This window comes from Pristis pectinata, chromosome 9 (assembly GCF_009764475.1).
Source record: "Pristis pectinata isolate sPriPec2 chromosome 9, sPriPec2.1.pri, whole genome shotgun sequence".
In the NCBI taxonomy this organism is placed as follows: Eukaryota; Metazoa; Chordata; class Chondrichthyes; order Rhinopristiformes; family Pristidae; genus Pristis; species Pristis pectinata.
In genome coordinates, this window is record NC_067413.1 from 96,136,975 (window position 1) to 96,164,925 (window position 27,951).

The 27,951-nt window shown below is 41.4% G+C and overlaps 1 protein-coding gene across 1 annotated transcript in view; it reads left to right on the forward strand.

Annotated features, from left to right (window-relative positions):
• Positions 1-27,951, forward strand: part of pou6f2 (POU class 6 homeobox 2) — a 473,064-nt gene that overhangs the window by 50,240 nt on the left and 394,873 nt on the right. The gene's annotated exons all lie outside the window — the stretch shown is intronic.

A 27,951-nucleotide genomic window follows, 5' to 3' on the forward strand; every position in this document is an offset into this window, starting at 1 on the left:
GGAGACACAAGAGACTGTAGGTGCTGGAATCTGGAGCAACAGACACCCGCTGAGTTCTTCCAGTGGATTATTTGTTGCATATAATTCTCCAATGTAGGCTGACCAATATCGAGCTGGCTTATACTTAAAGTAATTGGCAAAGCAAATAGAGCTGAGGTAAGAAAAAAAGGGATATATACTTAACGTAGAAAAATTTGCAGGGCTCTTGTGATAGCTGGGACTAATTAGACTGATTACTAGCACAGACACAATGGGAGGAATAACTTAATGTTGTGTCGCATGATTTTGTGATTCTAATGCAGGCTAGGTGATGCACAACAGAGAAGAAATCTAGAGGGCAATATCTATTGCTGGACATTGGTAAGGCAGCAGGCAAACATAATACCTGCATTTAAAATACATATGGAACAGCAGGCCTTAAGCCAGTCCAGAATAAGAGGTAGAGTAATGGGATCTTTTCTAAGAGTCAGGATAAATGAGTAGCTTTGTAGCAATAAACAGTAGCCAGCATGGATTTAGAGGTGGGAAAGTCTTCCCTGATAAACTTGCTTAACATCTGTGAGATCTGTGGGGCGGAACAGTGGCGGAATGGTAGCGTAGCAGTTAGCTTGACGCTATTACAGCGCCAGTGACCCAGGTTCAATTCCCGCCACTGTCAGGAGTTTGTACGTTCTCCCTGTGTCTGCATGGGTTTCCTCCGGGTGCTCCAGTTTCCTCCCACATTCCAAAGATGTACGGATTAGGAAGTTGTGGGCATGCTATGTTGGCGCTGGAAGAGTGGCGACACTTGCGGGCTGCCCCCAGCACATTCTCAGTGATGCAAAAAGACGCATTTCACTGTGTGTTTCGACATACATGTGACTAATAAATAAATATCTATATCTTAGATTTCTATAGACAACGTAGTACTCCCTGGGCTATTGTTTTAGAGTTTTCAGAGGTTTTTGAAATGCATTTGAAAGGGTTCTAATTTATCTGAGAGCCATTGTAATCTACCTGGAATCTGGGGCTGGATAAGGTGCTGATTAAAGAGCATATTCAGAAAAAAACAGAGCTGTGGAGTCGGATTTAATGGAGGTATTGTGCAGTGGACTCCCAAGAGTTAATTATTTAGATCTTATTAACTTCAATCTTAATAGCCTCTCATCCTCAATGATTATGTTCTTATGTTTTTGTAATTAATACTACAGCTTTTAAATGATATGACTTTGGAAAAACAAAGATGCACACAACTAATTAGATTTACAATGTGCCTACTTCCCTTGGATACACTCATTTCCACCCAGATACTGAAAGGATGGTAGGATAATTAGCCACTGTAAATTGCTCCTAGTGTGTAGATGGATGATGGAATCTAGGAGAAGTTGAGAGGAATTTGGTGATACTGAAAAGAAAAAAAATAAGTACTTGATGGTCAGTATGAACTCAGTAGGCCGAAAACCCTATTTCTAGATAGATAGATACCTTTATTAGTCACATGTACATCGAAACGCGCAGTGAAATACATCTTTTTGCGTAGTGTTCTGGGAGCAGCCCGCAAGTGTCACCACACTTCCGGCGGCAACACAGCATGCCCACAACTTCCTAACCTGTACATCTTTGGAATGTGGGAGGAAACCGGAGCACCTGGAGGAAACCCATGCAGACACTAGGAGAAGGTACAAACTCCTTACAGACAGTGGCCGGATTTGAACCCAGGTCACAGGCACTGCAAAACATTACCCTAACCACTACACTACCATTTCGGATTCCACAATTCCATTTAATCCTAATTGTACCGATAATGGGAAAATCTTTTGACAGAAGAAAAAAAAATTTTCAAAGCATAAATAAGTTTATAACAACACCACTTCCTAATACATAAATCAAGTATAAAAAATTAAAGGAAAAAAAATAGAAGATGCATCTTTACATGAATATAATTTATACAAGTATTTTTTTCAAGTATTTTGAAGAAGACTTGCTTTCCACAATAGTGATCAACCTCACACTCCTTGCAAAATAAAACCTCAGCACATAAGCAAATTATTGTCCTTTCCTTCCAATCTGCTATATTTATTTTCAGTAAGGATAGGCATTAGTTGGAAACCAGTTGTTAAAGGTTGGCCAATACTGGAATGCCAAATCAGTTTGTGGGTTTTTTTTAGATGAACCAAGCTTCAGACATCAAAAGACAAGATAATAAGGCACTTCAACCACAATTCAGTATTATATTCAACATCTAAAGGCTCATCTGTTGTCAGTTTGCATTTACTGTTCAAGGGATGTGATGCATCTGTCATCATTTCGTCAAGGGGAGCCTGGCAGTAAAAAACCAGAGCACTTATTTCATGCACTTAGTGTTTTATGAAAGAAGACAATCTCATTCAGAGCCAACAAAAATAGAGGGATAATTTGAAAAAGGTCATGCACAGGCAAAGAGAGTTGTATTGATTGTATGATTAGGAGACATCATATAAGCAAGTTTACATTGGTTTGCTGTGAATTTTGTCTGTTTATTTAGCAATATGTCTTATTCAGCATGTAAAATGGTCGATTACAAGAATCATCGTTTGAAAGGGAATGACAAATGCAGTTAACCAGAAAAAATCCTATGAGGGAATATTTATCTGAAAAAATAAAGAAGTTTATTTAATTCACTGTTTTAGGATTCTTAAAAAGTATTCAGTTTTAACCTCCTAATTTCCCATCACTATCCTGATTAACAGAACATTGATGCTCCAAAGGATTCTTAGAAAAAACTTCCTCCTTCAGAGTGGGTTGAATAAAGAACACTTTGTTTTTTGATGATGTACACAATTCAAATCCCTCCATCTCAGTACAATGTTTTTTCCAGTTGCTCAAACACTGGATGAAACCTTATGTTAGCTGCACAACATGTGCCTTTAGAACAAAAGGTGCATTGTTGCATTCAGTGCAATGTGCCTGAAAGAATTTTTAAAGCCAATGCAACATAATATCTAACCTTACGAGGTGCATGCAAATTCTGAGTGAACTTCAATGCGGAATGTAAATAACCTAAGCTCAAATAAATGATAGAGTTTAATGTATGTGTTTATATTTCATTTCTAATTCAGAGGCGATTTTAAATTGGGGCACCATTTATCCTAAATGTGCAATAATTGCACATCACAAATATATTGGGAATGGCACAAAATAAACATTTTAAAGATAAATGCCAATTTATGAATGTATTTTTATTTATTTTCATTATTGATTCGGAAAGGGAATAGGAGTGGCTTTAATAGAATTTTTATTTGTTTTTTCTAACACTATTTCTAACAATCTAATTTTTATTTGTGCTGTCAGAAACTACAAATTTGGAGCTAACCAGTATGCAAAGAATATCAATGATAATTTAGGTCTTTAACATATAATTTGTTCCTCCTCTTCGATTACTGAAATTTAGTCCGAAGGTAGTTATAAGTGCCCGTTGCCCTAGCCATTTTTATTATTTATAACACACGTCCTCTGAGCAATGGCCAGTATTGATATACAATCCTTTGTCCTTTTAGCCGAATGGTTTTCATTTGGAACCTCAAAATAAATTACATAGAGGCACAAGCATGAGATTTCCTGGAGTGTTAATATTCTAGTTTTTTTGTGGAGATGTGCTGGGAGATCATATGATGTACCTTATTTCTGAATTCTTCAGAGGAAGGAAACTCGGTTATTGCAGCCTTTAGTTGTATATTTGAAGTAGAAAGGCTATACCTACATCCTGTGATGTGCACATTGACGATATTCTGTTGCACTGCTTCCTCACGTTTTTTTTAGTTTTCTTGCCTTTCTAAAAAGTGGGAATAGACAGAAAACCAAATCATTTCTTGCCCCTGTGCATGCAAAGAAGTCGGGCATGAAACTACATCAGTGACAGATCCCCTGGGGACAGGGGGAAGTATCCAGAGCATGACCCAGGGGTTTGGTCTTCCTCAATGGACTGTGTCAGGTCTGATAGCTAATGACCGAAACTGGATACTTTACCATCAGCTGCTTTTACTTTTGCTATATTGTCCCAATGCAATTCAAAGTGACAGCAAAAATTTCAGCTTTTCTCATCTATAGCTCATGAACCGAATTAGATGCCTTTTATGAGGGTATATGTCAGTGGGGTAATCATGGAGACATATTGTCATTTCCTAGTATTTTTGAAAATATAAACATTGTTCCAAATAGAAGGTATTTTGTGCTCCAAGAGAGCTTCTTTATATTCAGTTCATTTATGGCAAAGGCACAATAAGGAATTCTTTCTTTTAAAACAAGGGATAGTTCCTCTCATCTACTTGGACGTTGATAATATATTAAAACTGCATGTAAATCTAGAGAAGTTAACAATAATCTTCATGTAGGTAACTTGGCTATTATAGAGCAGCCCTTTTCAGTTCTGTGCAAGTAATGTTTAGTGATCTTTAAGTTAATTTGCACACAAAGTTTGTCTCTTCCTGCACAAAAAAAGCTTCATTATTACTCAGAAGTCTTAACTGGAAGATGTTATTTTATTCTGAATCTCTGATACTTAAGAACAGTGATGTCAGAGACCGGGTGTTTTGGCAGCATTGCGAATTGTGCCCTGTCAATCCATGAATTTTTCATTGTACCTTGTCTACTCGTTTAAAAATACACAACCAAATAACTCCAGTAAATTTAAGGTTAAGAACAGCAAGGAAGGTTAAATGGATTTTACCATAGGTGTTCAAAATTATGAAGGGTTTTGATAATATAGATGGGGAGAAACTGATCCATGGGTAGGAAAGTCTGTAACCAGACAACACATTTAAGATAATTGGCAAAATAACCAGGAGGGAGCAGAAGAGCATTTTTTTTATTCAGCGAGTTATGATCGGGAACACACTGCCTGAAAGGTTGGTGGAATATTTTTTTTCTGAAGGGAATTGCGTATGTACTTGAAAAAGAATAATTTACAGGGCTGTGAGGAAAAAGAGGGGAGTGGGACTAATTAGACGATTCTTTCAAAGACTCCGCCACAATGGGCCAAATGGCCTCCCTCTGTGCTATATGATTCTGTGATAACTGCTTTGGAAATTTTTGTTCTGATATTTATGGTTGAAGAAATTTTTGATTTAAAATGACTGCTGATGGATTTTTTTGATAAATAATTTCACAAAGTATGAGCATGGTCATCAAACTTATAATTTAATTGAAGGTTGATAGCTGTTGGTTACTGGCACCTGCTACCTTTGTCAGTTGTACGGAGAAAGGCCTTTTGCTGTACTTGATTGCAAGTGAACGTAAGAAAAGTGTAACTTTCACACCCCAAGAAGCATGACATTCCTTGTTACCAGTCAGAGTAAAGGCTAATTGAGAAATATGTATGAAACCTGTAATGAGTAGCATTTACATGTATTGATTAGAAATAGGACCACTGGCTCTCATTTATCACCTGCAGCAGCTGTGAAATTTTCCCCTCGTCAATCGGCACAGCTCGAATAGTCACTCCTCCAGTTATTTATTGCTTTTTTCCAGAAACCAGAATTTTGACCCACCAGCTGCAATGGGCTGGTAATTACTGCAACCCTTCCACCAGCTGCCAAATCGCTGGAGTGAAAAATTCCATCCTGCGTTTCCTGATTTTTACATTAGAACTGCATAATCATATTTGACGAATAATTAACCTGGGTTAATACTTCAGGGAGTCATTTGCTAGTCAGTTGATAAGCTGCATGCACTAACTGCTCACAAGGGTGTTAGGCTGCAGAGCCATTTCAAAGGATCGCCAAAGACAACATATAACAGTTTTGTTTTGCACGTGTATAAATTATTACTGCTAATCAGACTGCCAGTTACAAAGCTTGGTGAATCTCACTTCACACATGAGTGGCGTATTTCCAATGCTCCATTGTATTTTAGTTTATGTGGCTAATATCTCGGCTAAAGTTGCATGACTCAAAGTATAGATTTACTGTTGTAATTGGAGCTTATATTTTTAATTAAACACTTATGCATAATGTTCAAACAGGTTGTTCATTAAACTGCTTAATTTATACATAACAATGTCTGTTATAGATGCCATTTTCTTTAATGGCACTCTGTTGTGTGAATTCTTGCAGATCTTGTATTTTGGAAGGCATTTAATGAAAAAAATAACATTTGCTTATTTGCCCGTATATCCTCATGACAGTCCACTTTCAGGGAAAAAATGGGTTTCTTTCATCATCCAGAGGTTGGTTAGTTTCAGTTGATGCCAAACAAACCTAGACACCTATGGCAGTTGTTGTTGCTGCCCAAACATTGCAAAAGTGAACTGAAAATCTTGCCCTAAATATTCAGCACAAATCAAAACCTGATTCATTCAGATTTTCCTCAATAACCGAACTAAATATTCACTTGTAACTGAAAGTCAAAAAACTGCAGTTGTTGGAAATCTGAAATAAAAACAGGAAATGTGGGAAGCAGTTGGAGGTTTGGCAGCACCTGTCAATGGAGAAACTGAGTTAACATTTTGGGTTGAAGAACCTTCCCACAGTACAAAGATCAAGACAGTGGGAAGAGTTGGGATGTATGACATGGGTACATTAGAGCCATGCTGGAAAGGAGTGAGAGGATATTCCTGCCCAGCCTTGACATCTGGCAAGAAAACTTTCTGGACAACTAGTTCAGAAGTACCTAAGGAAACAGCTGATTAGCAAGTTGACAGTTAACCTAAACCGTTATAAGGTCTGGGATGATAAGTTTTGATAAGTTTTCTTGACAAGTTTGAGCCTCCTCCCAGAGTTTTTAGATTCAACTGGAGCCCACTGATGAGGTCCTTGAATTGACTTCTGGTGCTTGAACCCTGTTTGGGGGATGGGGTGGGGGGGATGGTGTTGGGGGGGGGGGGGCAGAGTTCGTGCCTGGGCCAGAGCATGACTGCTATTAGGAGATTGCTTATTGATCAGACAAGCAATACTTGGGTTATGCTGGACCCTTGGACATGGTGCAAGATGAAGTGGAAGACATGTTCAGTGAGCCCATTGTAAATACCAGCATTAAAGCAACCTAGATTTTGGTTGAGATCAGGTGCATTGTTTTTAATGTTCATATTCCATTCACCACAGCTGGTCCCTGCCCCTCCTCTGCCCACCACACAGTTGCTTCTAAAGGGACATAATGAACATAGTGAATGCACTCACACAGTCTGTTGGAGCACATATTAGATTCCTTTTTAACTTTGCCCCAAGGCTCAGCATTACAATTCGACAAGGGTATGGTGTCCCAATATTTCAGTTCTGTTAAACAAGCGTAAGATATCAATATTTGAATCATATAGCATGCATTTATCTGTAAAGGACATGAAATGGGGATTCAGAGTTTGCTCTGTCATTGCAGGGTCACAATTAGTTTTGGAATTGGAATTGGTTTATTATTGTCACTTGTACTGAGGTACAGTGAAAAACCTGTCTTGCATACTGTTCATACAGATCAATGCATTACACAGTGAATTGAGGTAGTATAAGGTCAAACAGTAACAAAATGCAGAATAAAGTGTAACAGTGACAGAGAAAGTGCAGTGCAGGTAGGCAATAAGGTGCAAGGTCATAATGAGGTAGATTGTGAGGTCAAGAGACCATCTTATCGTACTGGGAATAGTTCAATAGTCTTATAACAACGGGGTAGTTGTTCTTGAACCTGGTGGTATGTGCTTTCAGGCTTTTGTATCTTCTGTCCAATAGGAAGGGGGAGAAGAGAGAATGTCCGGGGTGGGTGGGGTCTTTGATTGTGTTGGCTGCTTTACCGAAGCAGTGAGAAGTGTAGACAGAGTCTATGGAGGGGAGGCTGGTTTCCGTGATGTTCTGAGCTGTGTCCACAACTCTCTGCAGTTTCTTGTGGTCCCGGGCAGAGCAGTTGCTGTACCAAGCCATGATGCATCCGGATAGGATACTTTCTACGGTGCATCAATAAAAATTTGTGAGTGTCAATAGTGGGCCATATTCACCCATTAGTAGGAGTCTGGTGTGATGGCTGTTAAACTGAAAGGAATTTCTAGGCTGCCAGCAGGTTTGAAGCACTTACTAGTCTTGCTGACGCTTACGGTGGAGTTTGAAGTGACTCGACCAATTATGCAATGATAAATAATTTGATAATGTCCCATAATCTTCTGATAATGAAATGCATGGCGAACACGAAATTTACTTTCATGGATCATCCAACGTCAATTCCTTCCTGAAGTTGTCCTGATCCTCATTGGCGATGTCCTGCACAGATGCAGAATTTTGTTATGTAGTTTGGAAGTAGGGGGCAGTGGAGGTTGTTTGTTCGAACAACTCCCAGCAGAAAAATAATTTCAAAAGTTGGCTAAGCCTTAATGGTCGTACTTGTCAACAAATGTTGGTTATTACTTTTGTGAGTCAAACAGTGTAACCTGGGGTGAAAACACCAATGAAGTTTACATTAAAATGTTCTCAATCATTGTATTTTAGCGATAGTAACAAGCAGCCCTGCCTTTTACAGAAATTTCAGCCTGGTGTCCTCGTGTCATTTTACTTAATATGTAGCAGTCCAACTATATTCCACTTTCATACTATGTAGAATTTGCAATCATTCACACTCAAGTAGATAGTTGCCCTCTCATTACTGCAAACTATTCTGACTTGGTGTCTGATTCTTTCAGTGGACTGAGTCACCCCAGACAGAGTGGCCCAGACTTGCTGCCTACATTTGCACCCACCCACATTTCCTCTGCATGCAGAGGGCTGAATGAGCTGACCCTCTGCACCCGGCAGAGGTCCTGCAAGAAAGTGTGTGCTCTGCATTAAAAATGGGCCTAAGGCAGCTTGCTGCCTCTCAAAGCCCATGATAGTTTTTGTTAAAGTCTTTAAATAGCCTTGATAGTTACACGTTTTGAAAGTTGGTGGGACTGCTTCATGTTAAATAAAATGTCAATGAAGGGCACAGTTGAAATTTATGCAAGTGATGTGGCTCCTTTAAATGATGCCGAAAGTATAAAGACTAAACATTTTGTAGTAAATAAAAACAGAAGATGCTGGATAAACTCAGCCAGTATAGTAATATGACTTGGAGTGAAGATAGAAAATAAGACTGCTACAAAATGTTAATCAAAACAAAATTCAGATGTGAGAAATCTGAAATTAAAACACAAAATTCTGGAAAAACTCAGGCAGCATCCATGGAAAGAGAAACAATCAAAGTTTCAGGTCTGCAGTGATTGTTTCTCTTTCCACAAATGTTGTCTGACCTGCTGAGCTTTCCCAGCATTTTCTGTTTTGATTTCAAATTTCCAACATTTGAATTTTTTTTTGATTAACATTTTGTGGCAGTCTCGTTATCTTCATTCTAAGTTGTGTTGCTGGAGAAATTAATGGCCCACATTTATTTGGAAAATGCTGACAGTTCCACAGGAGAAACAATTTTAAATGCTAATAAATGATTGAAAACAATCTGATAAGTCAAGCATTTACATGCACTTGCCTTTGTCCAAATTTAAAAAAAAATTAAACTTTATTTATACAGCACGGTAACAGGCCCTTCCAGCCCAACGAGCCAGTGCCGCCCAGTTACACCCAATTGTTGATGATTCCTTTTTAAACAATCAGAGTTGTCACTCTTACACAAGCTGTAAAGCTGATGACAGAGGTGAAGTGCATTCTCACCCTCTCTCTAGGAAAAGAGAACCTACCCAATGGCAGAATCAGGATGTTTCAGACTTCTGTGTTTGGCTGCCAGTGCACAAAAGGTTTAAAACTTCCTGAGGTCCAAATAACTGATAACAAGAAGCTCCAAACCCAATATTTGCATTGCGTATCACAATAATTGCTTGGTACTATGTGATACTCTGTCTTGATAACATTTTGAAATACTTATAGTTACCTGATGCTATATAACCACCACACCCACTGTGCAACAACTGGTTTTAACACCAGTGTGTGTCGTTTCTGGAGCAGGATTGCCTGTGAGAAAACTGCATGAAAAAAACTGAACGAAAATATATTGCTGTACAATTTCTACATAGAAAAGTATTGCGGTATTGCTTCTACATAACATACCAGTGCACTGTTGCTACATGAGTAAATATTGAGGCATGATAATACACTGTTACAATGGAGTTTAGGCTGATGATTCATTGTACCATGGACTATACTAGTGTACTGCCTCAATATATGTTGACTTACTGCATCGTCTAAATATTTTGGCACAGTAAGAAAATATACTGCTGCAAATGCCATATTATTCCAAAATGATAAAATATTGATGCACTAATGCTGTAATAAAAGATGTAGTGCCATCTCCTGGTAATGCACCAATTGTAAGCACCAAGCATTTTAAGGCCTGGCGACAGTCTGTTTTGCCAAGATGGAAGGCAACCAGACTGCAGTCTTGTAGGTAGTTCAAAGATACCTTATAACATAACTCGCCAAGAAACCACAGAATCTGACCAGATCCACTTTATTTAAAAGTAAGGACAAGCTACAGGTAAAAGCACAGTACAACAGCCATGGCAGGAAAGTATGCTGCCACATTGCTGGATTATGAGAATATTCTGCCATTCTATGGAGATTTGAAAGTGTATCATTGCATCCACACCACACAAAAGTACATTGCCTTGCTCCTAACTCATGACAGGTGCAATTTGAAAAGAGGTGGTGACATGAAATAAAATTCGCTATACCTATTTAATATTGGAATATATATCTATACTGTCACAATGCAAGGGCAATATGAAACAACACTTGTGCAATATAAATATCTCTTGGTACAGTGTTGCATTATGAAAATATGCAGCTGTAACATGAAGCCATGCTGCAATACTGCAGCAACATAAAATTAACTGGTGTACTTGAAGACAGTTTGAATCCTGGCACCAAACACATTTTACAATTTCCTATATTTATTTACCTGAGTCTGAGTCCAGATGCTCCCAATATTTTTAGCAGTAAAGTTTGCAGTTGGATGTGACAATGTTGTTGTTTCCAATCTTGATTCTCTTTACACTACTTAAAATTAACCTAAGACATTTACACTCCTTTTCGCACTATTGACAATTAATTCTGTTATGCCATTTTATAAAGAACAATGCCATGTTCATGAAAAGAACAGACATCAATTGTTTTCATCCTACATCATCATCGTCCCATCCTGATGTCAAAGCTTTGAAGCTCTCACTTTTTATGCAACATTTACAATGTGCACACAATTCAGAAAACAAGTATCTTTCACATTTTATGTTTTTCAGTTAAGTGCATCTTTCAAACAAGAAGTCTTTTACTCTATCATTAAGTAAAAACAAAATCAACAAAATTTTAGCATATGAAAGCAAATAAAATCTTAATCCTCTTTATGCGTTTCCACAATTGAGGTGTCCTCCAGTATTGCTATAACCTGAAAATTTACTGAGATATTGCCACAAAATGAAAACATGTTGGTGGCTGCTATAAGGTGAAAGAATAAAGCAGTACTGCTGTAGTGTTAAAGTATACTGGTGCACTGCAGCTAGATTTTCCCATGGAGCAGCAATCCGAATTGCATACTATATTATGTATTAAACTACAAAGGATGATTCTCCCTTTACTATATTTTCCCACTTGCTCTCCCTGTGGAAAAATTTTCAACCTTGCTTTTCACCTTGTCCTGGCAGCAGAACAAAGATCAAGATTTGATTGTGAATGCCACAACAGTTTTTGGTGCACATTGCCCCAACTGGACCCATTATTTTATTCAATTGAGTTCTTTTGTGGAATATTTTCTTTCCCTGTTTCTTCAAGATCAAGTTCTCTTTAAACATTAGACTTCCATAGAGGTTGCTAAAGAAGTAAAACTACACCAAAAAAAGCTATCATTAGAGTTCTATGAATTTGAGTTATTCATACTGTACACATGTCAAGTCACTAACAGTTAAATATAGTGTCCCTTTTATTGTAAAGCTCTAAGGCTAGTGGTTTTCAAACATGTAAGTGAGGCAGCATGCTTAATGTAAGTTGTCTGAACTAAAACTGTGTTAAAAGGGATGTGGGTGCACTTTAAATGGACACTGTGTGTGTGTGTGCGCATAAAAGAAAGGGAGCTGGAATTTTCTAGTATTGTGAGTGGTCTTGGGAAGAGATCAGGACTTCTCTGGAGCTGGTATGCAGGGGTGGGAAGAAAGAGGTAGGGAAAAGATTGGGATTTCTCCAACACTGGTGTGGAAAGGGTGGGGAATAAGGATCATCATCTTTGGTGTGGGGAGGAGGGGTTGAATTGAACAAGTTTAGCTGAAGGTGGTAGAGGAGAACATCGCAGGATTAGTGGGGTTGAAAATGAAGGCAGTCAAGAGGCCACGTGCAGATTTGGTCGGGGATGGGATGGGTAAATTTAGTGTGGGAGTTGGGCAGGATTTAAGTAAGCATTCTGGAGTTATGCTAGTTAGACCATATTGTCCTGGGTGTACCCATCAATGAGCACCCCAAAGACAATGTGGTCCTAGGTCTCTTGGAATGCTTTGGAAAATTCACCAGGGTTGCACAAGTGGAGGCACGACAATAAGTACAATAACTGGTTTGAAATTTCCAAATGATGCAAGGCAACCTGTGGATGGTCATGGAAAAATAGAATAATGATGAAAAAAGTTGTGGAATGAATTTCAAGGCATTGATTGATTGATTAGTTTATTTGCAATGAATGCATCTAATTTTACAAAGAGTGAAGGACTTGTAGTGGATGACTCCATACCTGCCTCTACATTTTCGGGGGTGATTGCCAACCACCCTGAAAAGGCAAGAGCTCATGGTATTGGGGAATGCATTAGCAAGCATGGGAAACCAAGCTAACAGAAAGTAGAGTTGTGCTAAATGGGTCATTTTCAAGTTGGTTTGGGGGTGGTGGGCGGGCGGCATAATGGCACAACAAGCAGAGCTGCTGCTTCGCAGCTTTACCAACCCAAGTTGAATCCAGACCTCTGATGCTCTCTGGAGTTTGCACATCCTCCTTGTGACCACGTGGGTGTCCTCCACGTGCTCTGGTTTCCTCCCACAACCTAAAGATGTGCAGGGCTGGTAATAATTGACAACTGTAAATTGCCCCTAGTGTGTAGGTGAGACCCTGAGGTATAGTCTTGTTCTCCTTATTTAAGGAGGAATATAGTTGCACTGGAGGGAGTTCAGAGTAGACTCACTAGGTTGATGAAAAACACGATGATGCTGGAGGAACTCGGCAGGCCAGGCAGCATCCGTGGAGAAAAGCAGGTGGTCAACGTTTCGGGTCAGGACTCTTCTTCAGGACTGAGGTAGGAAAAGGGGAAGCCCAATATATAGGAGGGAAAAGCAGAGCAGTGATAGGTGGACAAAAGAAGGAAGGCGGGGTGGGCACAAGGTGGTGATAGGTAGATGCAGGTAAGAGATAGTGATGGGCAGGTGTGGGGGAGGAGGGGAGAGCAGATCCACCGGGGGATGGGTCAAAGGGGAGGAGAGAAAGGAAAAAAAGGGGTAGAAAAATAGGCTCGGAAAGGGAATAGAAAAAGCATGGTGGGGGGGAGTTGTGGGGAAGGGGGGTGGGGATTACTTAAAGTGGGAGAATTCAATGTTCATGCCGTTAGGCTGCAAGGTTCCAAGTTGGAAAATGAGGTGCTGTTCCTCCAGTTTGCAGTTGGAATTCTCCTGGCAGTGGAGGAGGCCGAGGACTGACGTATCAGTGATAGTGTGGGAGGGGGAGTTGAAGTGACCGGCAACGGGGAGATGCAGTCTCATGAGGTTGATGGTCTCTTGAGGAAAGGTGAGGAGATTGGACAAGACATTGAAGTTTATAAGAATGAGAGGAGATCTTACGTATGATTCTGAGAGGGCTTGAAAGATAAGTGCTGAGAGAATGTTTCACGGCAGGGGAATTAGAACAAAGGGATATAATTTCAAAGTAATGGAGGATGTTTAATATGGAGGAATTTCTTCATTCAGAGCTTTGTGGATCTTTGGAATTCTTTACTGTAGTTCCCCATGGAGCCTGAATTACTAAATGTATCCAAGGTGGAGAGGAATGATTTTAGTCAACAAGGAAGTCAAGTGTCAGGAGGGGAACAGAATAGGAAGTGATGGGAAAGGCATATAGGCTGTTTCTGCTTCTATTTTGTTAGTATATTCTTATAGAAATTCTTTGCATAAGACTCTACTATATTTTTGAAACTTAAAGCAATCAGCAGTATATAAATTATTTTTGAATTTCTCTTCCCTTCTTGGTCTTTCTCCCTTTCTGCAATAGATATCTCGCACCCTTGCTTATATTTAATTTTTCTCTTTCATTAATGCCTTCATCTTCTTGTTTTCTGTCATCGTCCCTACGCTTTCATTCTCCTGTTCACTCACTGATATCCGAGCTCATTTCTTCTGTTGTTTCCTCTTCCATATTATCCCTCTATTGCTTTCGCTCTCTCAAGATCTCTTTCTCTCTTGTGTTTTCTTTCTTCTCTCTTCTCTGATTCCTCTTTCAAGTTTTCTTTCTAATGCTCTCTCACTTTATCCTGCTCTTTCTTGTTCCCACTTTTTGTTTCACATTCTCTCTAGACCTTAATCTATCTGAATTCAATCATTATTATGGACATAGAAAATGTCAGAAAAGTAGCCACTGTACTTTTGAAATAATTTAAGGGTCTTCAGTTACCTTCAGTTAAGTTACCAGGTAAAGGGTCTCTGTCTTTACCTCTCGTTGTCTTGGTGAAGCAGCCAGCATAATCAAAGACCCCACCCACCCGGGACATTCTCCCTTCTCTCCTCTTCCATCGGGTAGAAGATACCAGAGCCTGAGGGCACGTACCACCAGACTTAAGGACAGCTTCTACCCCACTGTGATAAGACTATTGAACGGTTCCCTTATACGATGAGATGGACTATGACCTCACGATCCACCTTGTTGTGACCTTGCACCTTATTGCACTGCACTTTCTCTGTAGCTGTGACACTTTACTCTGTACTGTTATTGTTTTTACCTGTACTACATCAATGCGCTCTGTACTAACTCAATGTAACTGCACTGTGTAATGAATTGACCTGTACGATCGGTTTGTAAGACAAGCTTTTCACTGTACCTTGGTACAAGTGACAATAATAAACCAATACCAATACCAATACCAATACCAATGCTAAATACGGCAAAAAGTATTGTTAATCCCATCCTGACACTCAATTCCATTTGAACCAAGTGTCAGATGGGGTGTAGAGTAGGTGGCTGGAACTTTAGCACTCATTTACCACCTGGGGTCAAAACCAAGTTTTTACCCCTTGTTTTCCAGCAGCCTCTAGAATTATCTGGCAGTCTAATTATTTTATTCTGAAGAGACAATTTTTTAGACCCAGTTTAGTAGTGGGTGGGTTTTACCGTCCAAATAATTATTCAGATTGGATGAGGCAGACAGTGCTGTGAAAAATAGTTGCATTTTCAAGGAGTCAGAGTCATATAGCGCCCACTATGTCCATGCTGACTGTTGTACCTGGATATATTAATCCTATTTCCTACATTACGTTCTTAGTCTTCTACTGTTCAACTGCCTGTCCAGATACCTCATAAATGTTGTGATTTTATCCACCTCCACCATCCCCTCTGGCACCAAGTGCCAGATATCAACCACTCAATGTGTGGAAAATCTTACCCTCTGATGTCCTCTGCGCCTCTTCCCTCTCACCTTAAACCTATACCCTTTTAGAGTCATAAGGTTGTACAGCACAGGAATGGGCTCCTCAGCCCACCACATCCATGCCAACCTTTACGTCCGTCTTCACGAATCCCATTTGCCCGCATTGGGACCTTCTATGTCTTGCCTTTATAAGTGTCTAAATGCCTCTTAAATGTAGTCAATGCATTAGACACCCATTCGTGTTTTAGACATCTCCCACCTCTCCCAGGGAAAAGAGAATGTTATTATCTATCCTACCTCTGCCTCTCAGAATTTTATATTCCTCTGTCAGGTCAGCCTTCAGCTTCCTCTGCTCCAAGTTGAGGTATTTGTACCGTACACAAGGTTTGAAGAGACTGAAGAATTGAATCAAAGCGCAATTTTTCTGGGGTTTTGCTTTGTCTTTAGGTTCTCAAGAACACATGCATCATTTTCTAGCCAGGAGAGAGGCCATTGACCTAATGTCAGATCTCTACTAACGCAGCTCTGTTGAGAAGTGTTATGAAATGCCAGTGATTGCCCTAGTGTGTCCCTGCAGTTTTCTTATTCCAAGAGTGAATCCACCTGGTTTACTTCTTCCTGATAGTATGAGAACACAGCGTGATGAATTAGGGGGCCATGTCCACTGATGTTTGGAGCACAGTTTGTCCCCTGGTGTAAATATCCAGGACCAGCTCGCCCACAAAGTATAACAGTTAGTTATAAGATAAGACATAGACACAGATGCTGGAATCTGGAGCAATACACAAAAAGTGCTGGAGGAACTCAGCAGGTCAGGCAGCATCTATAGAGGGAAATAAATAGTTGATGTTTCAGGATAAGATATCTTTATTAGTCACGTACATCGAAACACACAGTGAAATGCACCTTTTGCGTAGAGTGTTCCGGGGCCAGCCCACAAGTGTCGCCACGCTTCCGGTGCCAACATAGCACGCCCACAACTTCCTAACCCGTACATCTCTAGAATGTGGGAGGAAACCGGAGCACCTGGAGGAACCCGTGCAGACATGGGGAGAACGTACAAACTCCTTACAGACAGCGGCCGGAATCGAACCCAGGTTGCTGGCGCTGTAATAGCGTTACGCTAACCGCTGCACTATTGGACAATAGAGCCATGTGGTGTGGCTGCTTTGTAACATAGTTATAGCCAGTTAGACTCAGCAAGAGTGCTGCCTTGGAAGTAAACCACTAGCCCTTTGGAGCAGTAATGCCTTTCTGAAAATGAGGATAGTGGTATTTCTTTGTGTTGATTGTCACTTGGTAAATTCTAGGTGAGTGCTCAGCACCAAAACTGACTTTTCATATTGCTCCATAATTTTCTGTGCACGCTGAAGAACGTGCGCGGCACAGCAAGGCACGTGATCAAGGAACAATGACAGTGACTTCTTGCATGCACCAGAGCAAAAATCAAAGGAACTCAGCGGGTCAAGGAACATCTGTGGAGACAAAGGGATGGTCGACATTTCAGGTCATAACCCTACGTCAGGACTGAGAGGGCGGAGGGGAGATAGCCAGTGTGAACAGGTGAGGAGGAGGGGTGGGACAGGGGCTCATAAGTGATAGGTGGAACCAGGTAAGGTGGGGGGGGGGGGGTGGGTGTTGATGGCCACATGGAGCCAGGTTGGTGAGGGGGAGTTAAGAGACAGTTCCACATCATCTTCCAGCCTCTGTCTCTGTCTTCCCCCTCCCTTCCCACTACTTAGCTCCATCTGTCCAATGCTTTTGTGTTTTTTTTTTCCCCTTTATCTGTTTCCACCTTTCTTCCACCCTTCCCCACCTGGCTCCATCACCTGCCCATCCTGTACTACATCAGTGCACTCTGTACTAACTCAATGTAACTGCACTGTGCGATGAATCGACCTGTACGATCGGTGTGCAAGGCAAGTTTTTCACTGTACCTCGGTACAAGTGACAGTAATAAACCAATACTATCTGCCCGTTATCCTCCACCTCACCTGGTTCCACCTCTACCATCGATCATCCCTGTCTCATCCTTCTGTCTCACCTCTTTGCCCTGGCTGCCTTCCTTCCACACTCTCAGTTCTGACGCAGGGTCTTGGCCCAAAACATCAACTATCCCTTTGCCTCCACAGATGTTGACCTGCTGACTTCCTCTGGTAGTTTGCTTCTGGCTCCAGATTCCAGCTTCCGCAGTCTGTTGTGTCTCCATTGCATGCACCAGATTTAGCCCTGTCTCTGGGGCAAAAAAGTGGGCTCCTCTGACTTGCTTTGTTGGGAGTCTAGGCAATCGTGGTCAGTCTCTCTGAGGTTCAGAGGAATTTGAAAACAAAATAAAATGAAGTAGTTAGAAAATTTTTAAAATATATTAAAATAAATGTAGAAACATGTTAAATGAAAAACACTCTGATGCTGGATTAACTCAGCAGGCCAGGCAGCATCTGTGAAGAAAAGCAGGCGGTCAACGTTTTGGGTCAGGACCCTTCTTCAGGACTGAAGATAGGAAAAGGGGAAGCCCAGTATATAGGAGGGAAAAGCAGAGCAGTGATAGGTGGACAAGAGAGGGGAGGCGGGGTGGGCACAAGGTGGTGATAGGTAGATGCAGGTAAGAGATGGTGATGGGCAGGTGTGGGGGAGGAGGGGAGAGCAGATCCACCGGGGGACGGGTCAAAGGTAAGGAGAGAGAGGGAAAAAAAAAGTAGGAAAAAAAGAGGTTAGGAAAGGGAAGAAGAGAAGAAGCGTGGTGGTGGAGGGGGGATTGTGGGGAAGGCGGGTGGGGATAACGTAAATTGGGAGAATTTTCTGCCTGCTTTTCTCCACGGATGCTGCCTGGCCTGCTGAGTTCCTCCAGCATCGTCATGTTTTTGATCTAGATTCCAGCAACTGCAGTCCTTTGTTTCTCTAATAGAAACATGTTAAACTGCTATTAAAAAAATTAAAACATGGACATACAATGAAATGAAGAAAGATACACAAAGTAATTTCCTAATTTTGAATGAAGATTTGCAAACGCTTTCAAATGAATGGGGATATAAAGTGTATCCAGCCCCTCAGCTCAGCAATTTACAGAACACCACTGGACTCATCCCAGGAGCAGAGTGAGGGGCACATTTAAGAACCAGGTTGTGTAACTTTCATACGTTATTGCACCAGGCACTGTAGTTGAGAGCTTACTTTCAATAAAGGATGTTTGATTGATTGATGAATTGAAACACAGAAAGCCTGCAATTCAAGAGGCAGCAGAAGGGAGAAGATTTTCCATTGGAATGTACTTTAAGATGGCCCAGTGCTCTACTTGTCACAGGATAGGGTATAATGTTGGGTAGGTGGGGGGGGGGGGGGTTTGTGGGTGCAGATCCCTGAAGGGAGTAACTTGTAAAGAGGGTCGCAATTCACCAGTTGTAAGAGAACTGTGGCATGAAACAGTCCTGCTAGGATACCATATGTGGGATAGAATCAGATAAGGAGATGGAAATGGGAATGCTGAATAGAGTGTATTGTACATCAAAAGAGTTTGATGAAGACAATACCTTAAAGACTACCTTGAATGAGAGACCAATGATATATATGCAATGATACTCATAGAGTCACAGAGAAATACATCACAGAAGCAGATCCTAAAGCCCTTGAGTCCATGCCAACCATCAACCTCCTTGTGGCAAGTGGTTTGTTATAAGCTGGGATATGTATCAGAATTACCTCAACTACTTTCCGTTGAGACAGAGCTAAAGAAAGTAGAACACAAGTACAGGATAGACGATGTGAACTGTTAGGTTGCCAGCGGAGACAAATTAGTCCAGTTGCCTATTGTTGTAATGGATTGGATTCAAGGCCTGTTTTTTCAGGGAGAATCAGAATCGTGAATGAAAAGATCAGGGAACCACTCATGCTTTGGGGTACACTGGCCCCACCTGAACAGACCACCGGTCAAGTGGCTTTGAGTGGCACCAAAATGTTAACAGATACTGGCAGACTGGGGTTGGAAGCTACAGTTGCAGCTAAATAGCTGCAGAAGACAACTGTCGATGTTTTGGGTTGAGACCCTTCATCAGGACTCAATGATGAAGGTCCTGATGAAGGGTCTCGATCTGAAATGTCAACGGTTTATTTCCCTCCATAGATGCTGCCTGACCTGCTGAGTTCCTCCAGCATTTTGAGTGTGTTGTTCCAGATTCCAGCATCTGCAGAATCTCTTGTGTCTTAGTTTTAGCAGACAGTTGTTTGGTGGCTACTTTGCAACTACCTGGGGCAGTGAGAGAAAGAAAGGCCTGGTTATGAGTCTCATTGCATATATATCAATGCTCTCTCATTCAAGGTAGTCTTCAAGATATTGTCTTCAGCAATGAATACAGGCAGAGTTCTCCAGAGGGTAGGTATGGTGATCAAGATGCGATGCCATTTTAGATGGAGTTTGACAGCAGTCCTTCTGATGAGGAATGTGAGGCTTGGCTAAAAGGGGAGCTGAACATTTAAGCTCAAGACCTTTGTAAAAGGATGTAAGCCAGCAATTTGGTAGAAGCATGCAATAGTTGCATGCTTAGGAGACCAAAGGATACAGAGCTAAAGGCTGTGTTGAAGCCACATAATAGTGAATGCAAACATTCCTAGAAGTGGAATTGTAATAAGAGTGTGGAATATCAACAAAAAATATACCTCCTGAGACACAAAGAGAAAACTGAGGGCATTCTTTGAGTATCATGGACTTGAAGTGTTGACTGCGTAAGTAAAAGACTGGATATGTCTCTCTCACTGTAGGTCAGCAGGTAAGCAGGATTGCATCATGATGGAACCAAAACACTAAGGTAGATGAGGTTGATTACAGAAGCACCTGCAGAGATGACCATAGGTTCAGAAACAAAAACTAAAAGCTGAACAGAAAATTATACCAGAGTGAGGTGGTCTAGAGGGAAGGACTCTTCTGAGCCTGAGGCCAGTGAAGGAGAGTCAAAGTCATCACTTAGATAGACACTTAGTAGTTTCAGAGCAATGAGACTATTCACAAACCTCGAAGTCAAGAAATTCAGAGGAAGAGTCTGTAATCTGCAGGACAAGTGAGATGTTTTACACGGGTTTTAATGCTATGGCTTGTGATGTTGCAGAAATCCACAAACAAGGTGAGAAGTGAAAGGTTCAGTACAGGATGGGACAGTGAGATCATAGTGATTGAGCCTGGCACAAACAACGATGGTGGAGAAGCTGAGACTGCACGAATTCTGAAGGAAAGCTCAGTGTCTGTAAGACTTTTGTTATTTACAGAACTGCTGAATGGCCGGAATCAAGTGCAGATTGAGTTGGATACTCTCGCAGTGGACTTGGAGGCTTTGAAGACCCTGTGAGGGATGTAAAGTTAGAACGGATTTGCTAACGCCAGAGGAATAAAGCATAGTCAGATTGAGAAAAGACGGGCTGAAAACAGCCATCACAGAACTGAGGCATGGAGGTGATCCAGAGAGATAAAGTCGGAAGAAAGGGAAAGAGGAAGTATCCAGAGTGCCTTCTGGATTTCTGACTGAAAGTCAGGATGCAAGTCAGTGAGATAGTTGAGGAATAAACGTGGAGAGCCTTTAGAACAATCAAAGAGATGATTGTGTTGAGATCACAGTATCCAGCAATGTACCAAATACAGTATGCAATTGTAACTACTTTTGTAGCCAATAATTATTAGTTCTTTATTAAGCATAATACAAACAGCTTGATGTAGGAAAAGTTAATACCAATGGAATATGCCTACAGATAAAATGCTTGGAGCATGGTCTTCTCATGATCAAGACCTTGTATTGCCATAGAGACAAGCATAAGATTTCATGGCAACACCCTTGATCAAGGCATTGGAACCTGTGAGATTTCCAAATAAAAGGCCACAATGATATCCATATCACTATTTCTATGGTAGACATTGATGGCTGTTGGATTGATCACTGCTTAATCTACTTTGCCACAAGAAAATCAATGTTGAAGGTCTCAAGGACTTCATAAAGATAGCTCTTCTCAGATAGGACTCTACAGATAAATTGATGACCCCCCAATGAATAGGCATGCAGAGAGTCCACAAGCATCTGGACTGCCCTGAGGTCCATCATAATTAGAACCTGTGAAAAGACTCTTGGCTTCTCTACCAGAAAACACCAGGACTGATTTGACAACAACAACCAGTAGATCCAGGAGCTAACTAACCATATATGCAAGATATTCTTAGATTGGAAGTTCCACCACACTGCAAGGGTGAAGAAACACATCTATAGGCATCTGAAGGCTGAGGTCCAAGAGAAAAACCATGTTCTAGAGAATAGATGGTGGAAAGAAAGATACCAAAGATGTCTAGCAACTCATTCCTGTCACGTGCATCTAATATATTCTTCAGAACTTGTACAGTCTCAGCTTCTCCATCATTGTTGTTTGTGCTAGAGATAACCAAGGCATGCATGGATTCCTCAGCCCTGTCACGTGCATCTACTGTACCTCCGCTGAGAGTCAAAAGCAGAGGTGGACTTAACAACAACAGAAGAACAGTCAGTACCTGTTGAAACTCATCAGTTGTAACCATACCCTTGACATGAATGTCCTTGACTCCATTCCACAGCAAACTATATTGTCCAAATTTATTGCCTGCCTGACCAACAAAACTTCAAAAAAGCTAAATTCCAACTGAAAGACATGAAGGCCTCAAGAGCAAATAGTACCCTTGCTGAAGTTCTAAAACGTGGCAGCAAAGAACTTCAGTCACAAATTCACTGCCTCAACTTCCGTGTTTGGGAAGAGAACATGCAAGGGGACTTCTACAAGAAAGAAGACAAAGCTGATTGCAATAACTACAGGGTGTTTTCCTGCTGTCTGCCACATGGAAAGTCACCACCAGGATCCTCCTTGACCACCTTCTTCCATGACTGAAGCTGCTCTCTGAAATGCAGCATGGATTCTATCCACCTAGAAACAAAATGGACATGATCTTCATCATGGTGGCACGGTAGCATAGCGGTTAGCGCGACGCTATTACAGCGCCAGCGATTGGGGTTTGATTCCCGTCGCCGTCTGTGAGGAGTTTGTATGTTCTCCCGTGTCTGCGTGGGTTTCCTCCGGGTGCTCCGGTTTCCTCCCACATTCCAAAGACATACGGATAGGTTAATTGGGCTTAAAATGGGCGGCGCGGACTCGTTGGGCTGGAAGGGCCTGTTACCACGCTGTAAATAAAATTTAATTAAAAAAAAAATTTAATTTAATTTAATTTAACTCTAAGGAGCAACATCAATCACTATTTTGACGTTTTAACCTCACAAAATCCCTTAACTCTGTCAGTTGCCCACGTGAGTTTATTTCCATTTTACGTCTGCTTCATGATGGCAAACAAGCCATGACCTTAACCAACAGGTGTACAACAGACTCAATCACAACTGGAATGACTGATTTCAAGCAAGGCATTTTCATCACCCCAACACTTTTCCCAATCTTTCTCACCACCTCGTCTCCTCCACATCTCCTACTGGAAGAGAGCAAACTTCCAGTATAAGTAGGAAACAGTTCAATCTACCTCATCTCCACTCCAGAACTAAGACCACAACAACTTAAGTCATTGAGCTGCAGTAGTGCAAACTGGGAGACTGACCTTCAAATCATCATCAACCTGTTCACTGAAGCATGCAAGATACTGGACCTTACACTTAACATCCACAATAAAAAGGTCAACTACCAATTTCCTCCTGCTATAAAGCACGACTGATAACAAAGGTCCATGAAAAGACCCTGGGAAATGTTGTAGACCACTTTCCATATCCCAAAGAAGGCAGACATTGATGATGGAATTTAATATCACCTTCAGTGCATTAGTATAGCCTTTGGCAACTTGAGGAGAAGAGTGTTTTAAGATCAGAACAAAGCTCATGTCTTACTGAACAGCAGTGATACCTGTCTCTCTGTACATGGAATACAGTACTGGAGAGATATTACCAACAATATTTACATAAAAGGTACAGCAAGTAATTAGGAAAACTGGTAGAATGGTATTGTTGATTGTAGAGTAATTGAATATAAAAGTAGAGAAGTAATGCAATGTTAGTCTTTTTATTTAAAGAAGAATGATAATGCATTGGAAGCACTTCAGAAAAGGGTTACTAGACTAATATCTGGAATGGGTAGGATGTCTAATGTGGAAAGGTTGGGCAAGTTAGGCTTTGTATCCACTGGAGTCTAGGAGGTGATTTGATTGAAACGTACAAGATCGTGAGGGGTCCTGACAGGGTAGATGTGGAAAGAATGTTTATTCTTCGGAGAGAATCTAGAACGAGGGGTCATTGCTTAAAAATAAGGAGCCTTCCATTTAAGACAAAGATGGTGTGACATTTTTTCTCTTAGAGGGTCATGAGTCTTTGGAATTATCTTCCTTGTGGCAGTGGAAGCAGTCTGAATATTCTAAAGTCAGAGATAGATAGATTCTTGTTAAGCAAGAAGGTGAAAGGTTATGATAGGTAGATGGGAATGTGGAACTGAGGTTACAATCAGATTAGCCACAATCTTGTTAAATGGCAGAACAGGTTTAAGGGGCCATGTCCTACTCATGTTCCTGATTCCTAAGTTTGCATGCTCCGAGTCCATTGGCAGAATGAGCAAACTAACATCGGTATTCTCTCCCAGCACTCAAGGTCCTAATTACACTTAGTCAGCTCTGATGGGCAGCCTATATTGTTTGCATACCTGACAACAATTCCTCAAACAGACACTACTCTGTTCCTGCGAGAGATTACCAGGTGAACAAAGGGAAAAATTTAAGGATGTTCTCAAAGCCTTCTTGTGAAAATGTAACATCCTCACCAACATGCTCCTGTTTACATACTGTGCACACGCTCCTGTTTACATCAATGGTGCTGAAGTCAGGGGGTTGAGAGCTTCCCGTTCTTGGGAGTGAACATCACCAATAGCCTGCCCTGCTCCAACCACATGGATGCCACGGCCAAGAAAAGTCACCAGCGCCTCTACTTCCTCAGGAGGCTAAAGGAATCTGGCATGTCCCCTTTGGCCCTCACTGATTTTTATTGATGTACCATAGAAAGCATCCAATCCAGATGCATCATGGTATGGTATGGCAACTGCTCTGCCCGTGAAGAAACTGCAGAGAGTTGTGGACACAGCCCAGCACATCATGGACACAAGCCTCCCCTCCATGAACTCTGTCTATACTTCTCGCTACCTTGGTAAAGCAGCCAACATAATCAAAGACTCCACTCATCTCAGACATACCCTCTTCTCCCCCTCCCATCGAGCAGAGATACAAAAGCCTGAAAGCACGTACCACCAGGCTCAAGGACAGCTTCTATCCCGCTGTTATAAGACTATTGAATGGCTCCCTAGTTTTATAAGCTGGACTCTTGACCTTATAATCTACCTTGTTATGACCTTTCACTGTATTGCACTTTCTCTGTAACTGTAACACTTCATTTTGCACTCTGCCATTGTTATACCTAGTACTACCTCAATGCACTGTTGTAATGAATTGATCTGTATGAACAGTATGCAAGACAAGTTTTTCACTGTACCTTGGTACATGTGACAATAATAAACCAATTTATCAAATTTACCAAACATATGGGAATCCTTGGCTCATAACCATTCAAAACAGGGAAGGAGAATTTGTGATGCTATTGTGAACCTTGAGCCCATTTGTCAGGAACAGACAGTAACCCAGCATAAACAGCAGAAGTTGTGCAGTACACTGGGAGATAGACAGGCAACAACTCCATAGATCCACACTCAGAGACAGACAGGCAACAACCCCATACATCCACACTCAGAGACACAGGGCACACAGCCGCACACACCCACACTCAGAGACAGACAGGCAACAACCCCATACATCCACACTCAGAGACACAGGGCACACAGCCACACACACCTACACTCAGAGACAGACAGGCAACAACCCCATACATCCACACTCAGAGACACAGGGCACACAGCCGCACACACCCACACTCAGAGACAGACAGGCGACAACCCCATACATCCACACTCAGAGACACAGGGCACACAGCCACACACACCTACACTCAGAGACAGACAGGCAACAACCCCATACATCCACACTCAGAGACACAGGGCACACAGCCGCACACACCCACACTCAGAGACAGACAGGCAACAACCCCATACATCCACACTCAGAGACACAGGGCACACAGCCGCACACACCCACACTCAGAGACAGACAGGCAACAACCCCATACATCCACACTCAGAGACACAGGGCACACAGCCGCACACACCCACACTCAGAGATAGACAGGCAACAACCCCATACATCCACACTCAGAGACACAGGGCACACAGCCGCACACACCCACACTCAGAGATAGACAGGCAACAACCCCATACATCCACACTCAGAGACACAGGGCACACAGCCGCACACACCCACACTCAGAGATAGACAGGCAACAACCCCATACATCCACACTCAGAGACACAGGGCACACAGCCGCACACACCCACACTCAGAGACAGACAGGCAACAACCCCATACATCCACACTCAGAGACACAGGGCACACAGCCGCACACACCCACACTCAGAGATAGACAGGCAACAACCCCATACATCCACACTCAGAGACACAGGGCACACAGCCGCACACACCCACACTCAGAGACAGACAGGCAACAACCCCATACATCCATACTCAGAGATAGACAGGGCACACAGCCGCACACACCCACACTCAGAGACAGACAGGCAACAACCCCATACATCCACACTCAGAGACACAGGGCATACAGCCGCACACACCCACACTCAGAGACAGACAGGCAACAACCCCATACATCCATACTCAGAGATAGACAGGGCACACTTGCTCCACCTGTGACAGAGTATGCAAGTCTCATTATTCACCTCAGAACGGGAGTGGAAGCAAGTTATATTCTATCCCGAGGGACTGTCTGAGAAGAAGAAGTAATTCTGTGTTAAACTTCATACAGGCAGTTTGGTGTCCAGAATATGCAATGCAGTATATTCATAGTTATTGGAGATAGTTATGTTGAAATAACATTTGCAGAACAAGATGTGAGACAATAAAGCTTATCTGTAGAAGTGATTCACTGGAATTAACATCACTTAAGTGAATACTTAGGGATGTTAAGTACAGCTCCTCGTGAAGAGTTTTGTAGACAAGACCAAGAAACTAAGTTAATTCATAATTGGTTAAATTATTGATACATTGTTGAGAGTTTACTGTCTTCAATAAACCATTTTCATCTGGTTGCAATATCTCTTGTATTTTCTTAGTAAAGTTTTGTTGAACCAGGAAATACTTGGTTGAGATGTGTGACAAAATCTTGTGTCCACATGGATCAAATCAGTTGATCGTGAACTTGCGTCCAAGTCAGATCTGGAGTAGACTTTAGGAAGTAAAGTATGAAATCCAAAAAAAGAAACAAAACCGTCTTTCCGCTTAAATACACATCAAACAATTCAAAATTTGATTCTGTGGCCAACCTTCATGCATATCAGGAAGAGACTAATTTTTTTTGCTAATTAAGATTTATAATTGCTCTTCTTTGAATGTGTACATTGTCATATGATAAATTTATCATTGTTGCAAAGGTTTAGACAAAAATACCTTTCTTTTTTTGAAGAAAGGGGGAAATGTGGAGTGAACCTTTAAGCAGGGTCTTGTTATTATCAATGTATCTCTGTATGTTTTCATATGGTGATTCTGATTGGACAGGACAATCATGTAGTGTGCCCGCCTCATCATAATGTAACACGGTCACAGATTTTTCAGCGTAAAGGCTTTTCAGCATAAAGTCTCAACATATCAATAGTTTCAGTCTGCTACTGTACAATTAAACCACTGGCTCTCTCAGTTAAATTTATATAAAGTCATAATGCCTTTGTGAAGACATACCATCTTTAATCTGCGGCCTGGGAAATTATTCCTTTGAGACATCCAGACTCTGAAGGCAGTGCAGAAAAAAGCAATAAGATAGTTTCACAGTGTCAGATGAATGAGTTTGGTGAGTTCAACATTTTTTGCCGTAAAAATGGACTGTGTTGAGATGCTAAAGATATATGAAAAAGAATGGAGAAAATAAGGTTGCAATGTTATTTCTGGGAAGATTGTATAGTGTCAGAGCTGAGCAATCTTAGGACTGATATCCATGTATGTTCATTGCAGGGAACCAAGAGCTAGAATGTGTTACAAGGAAAATTAGTTAGAGACCAAGTTCTTAAAAAACCGTGGGATGCTGCACTAAAGATATTAAGGGGTTGGTCCTATGTAGTGATCAAATCAAATCATCTGAAGAGACTTCTTCATATTAACCTAAGGTAGTGACTTACTCAGTGCACCTATAATCTTCAGAAGATGTATTGCCTGGATCTACAAAAATAGGATCTGGGTTCAACTAAGAGATTATTTTGCC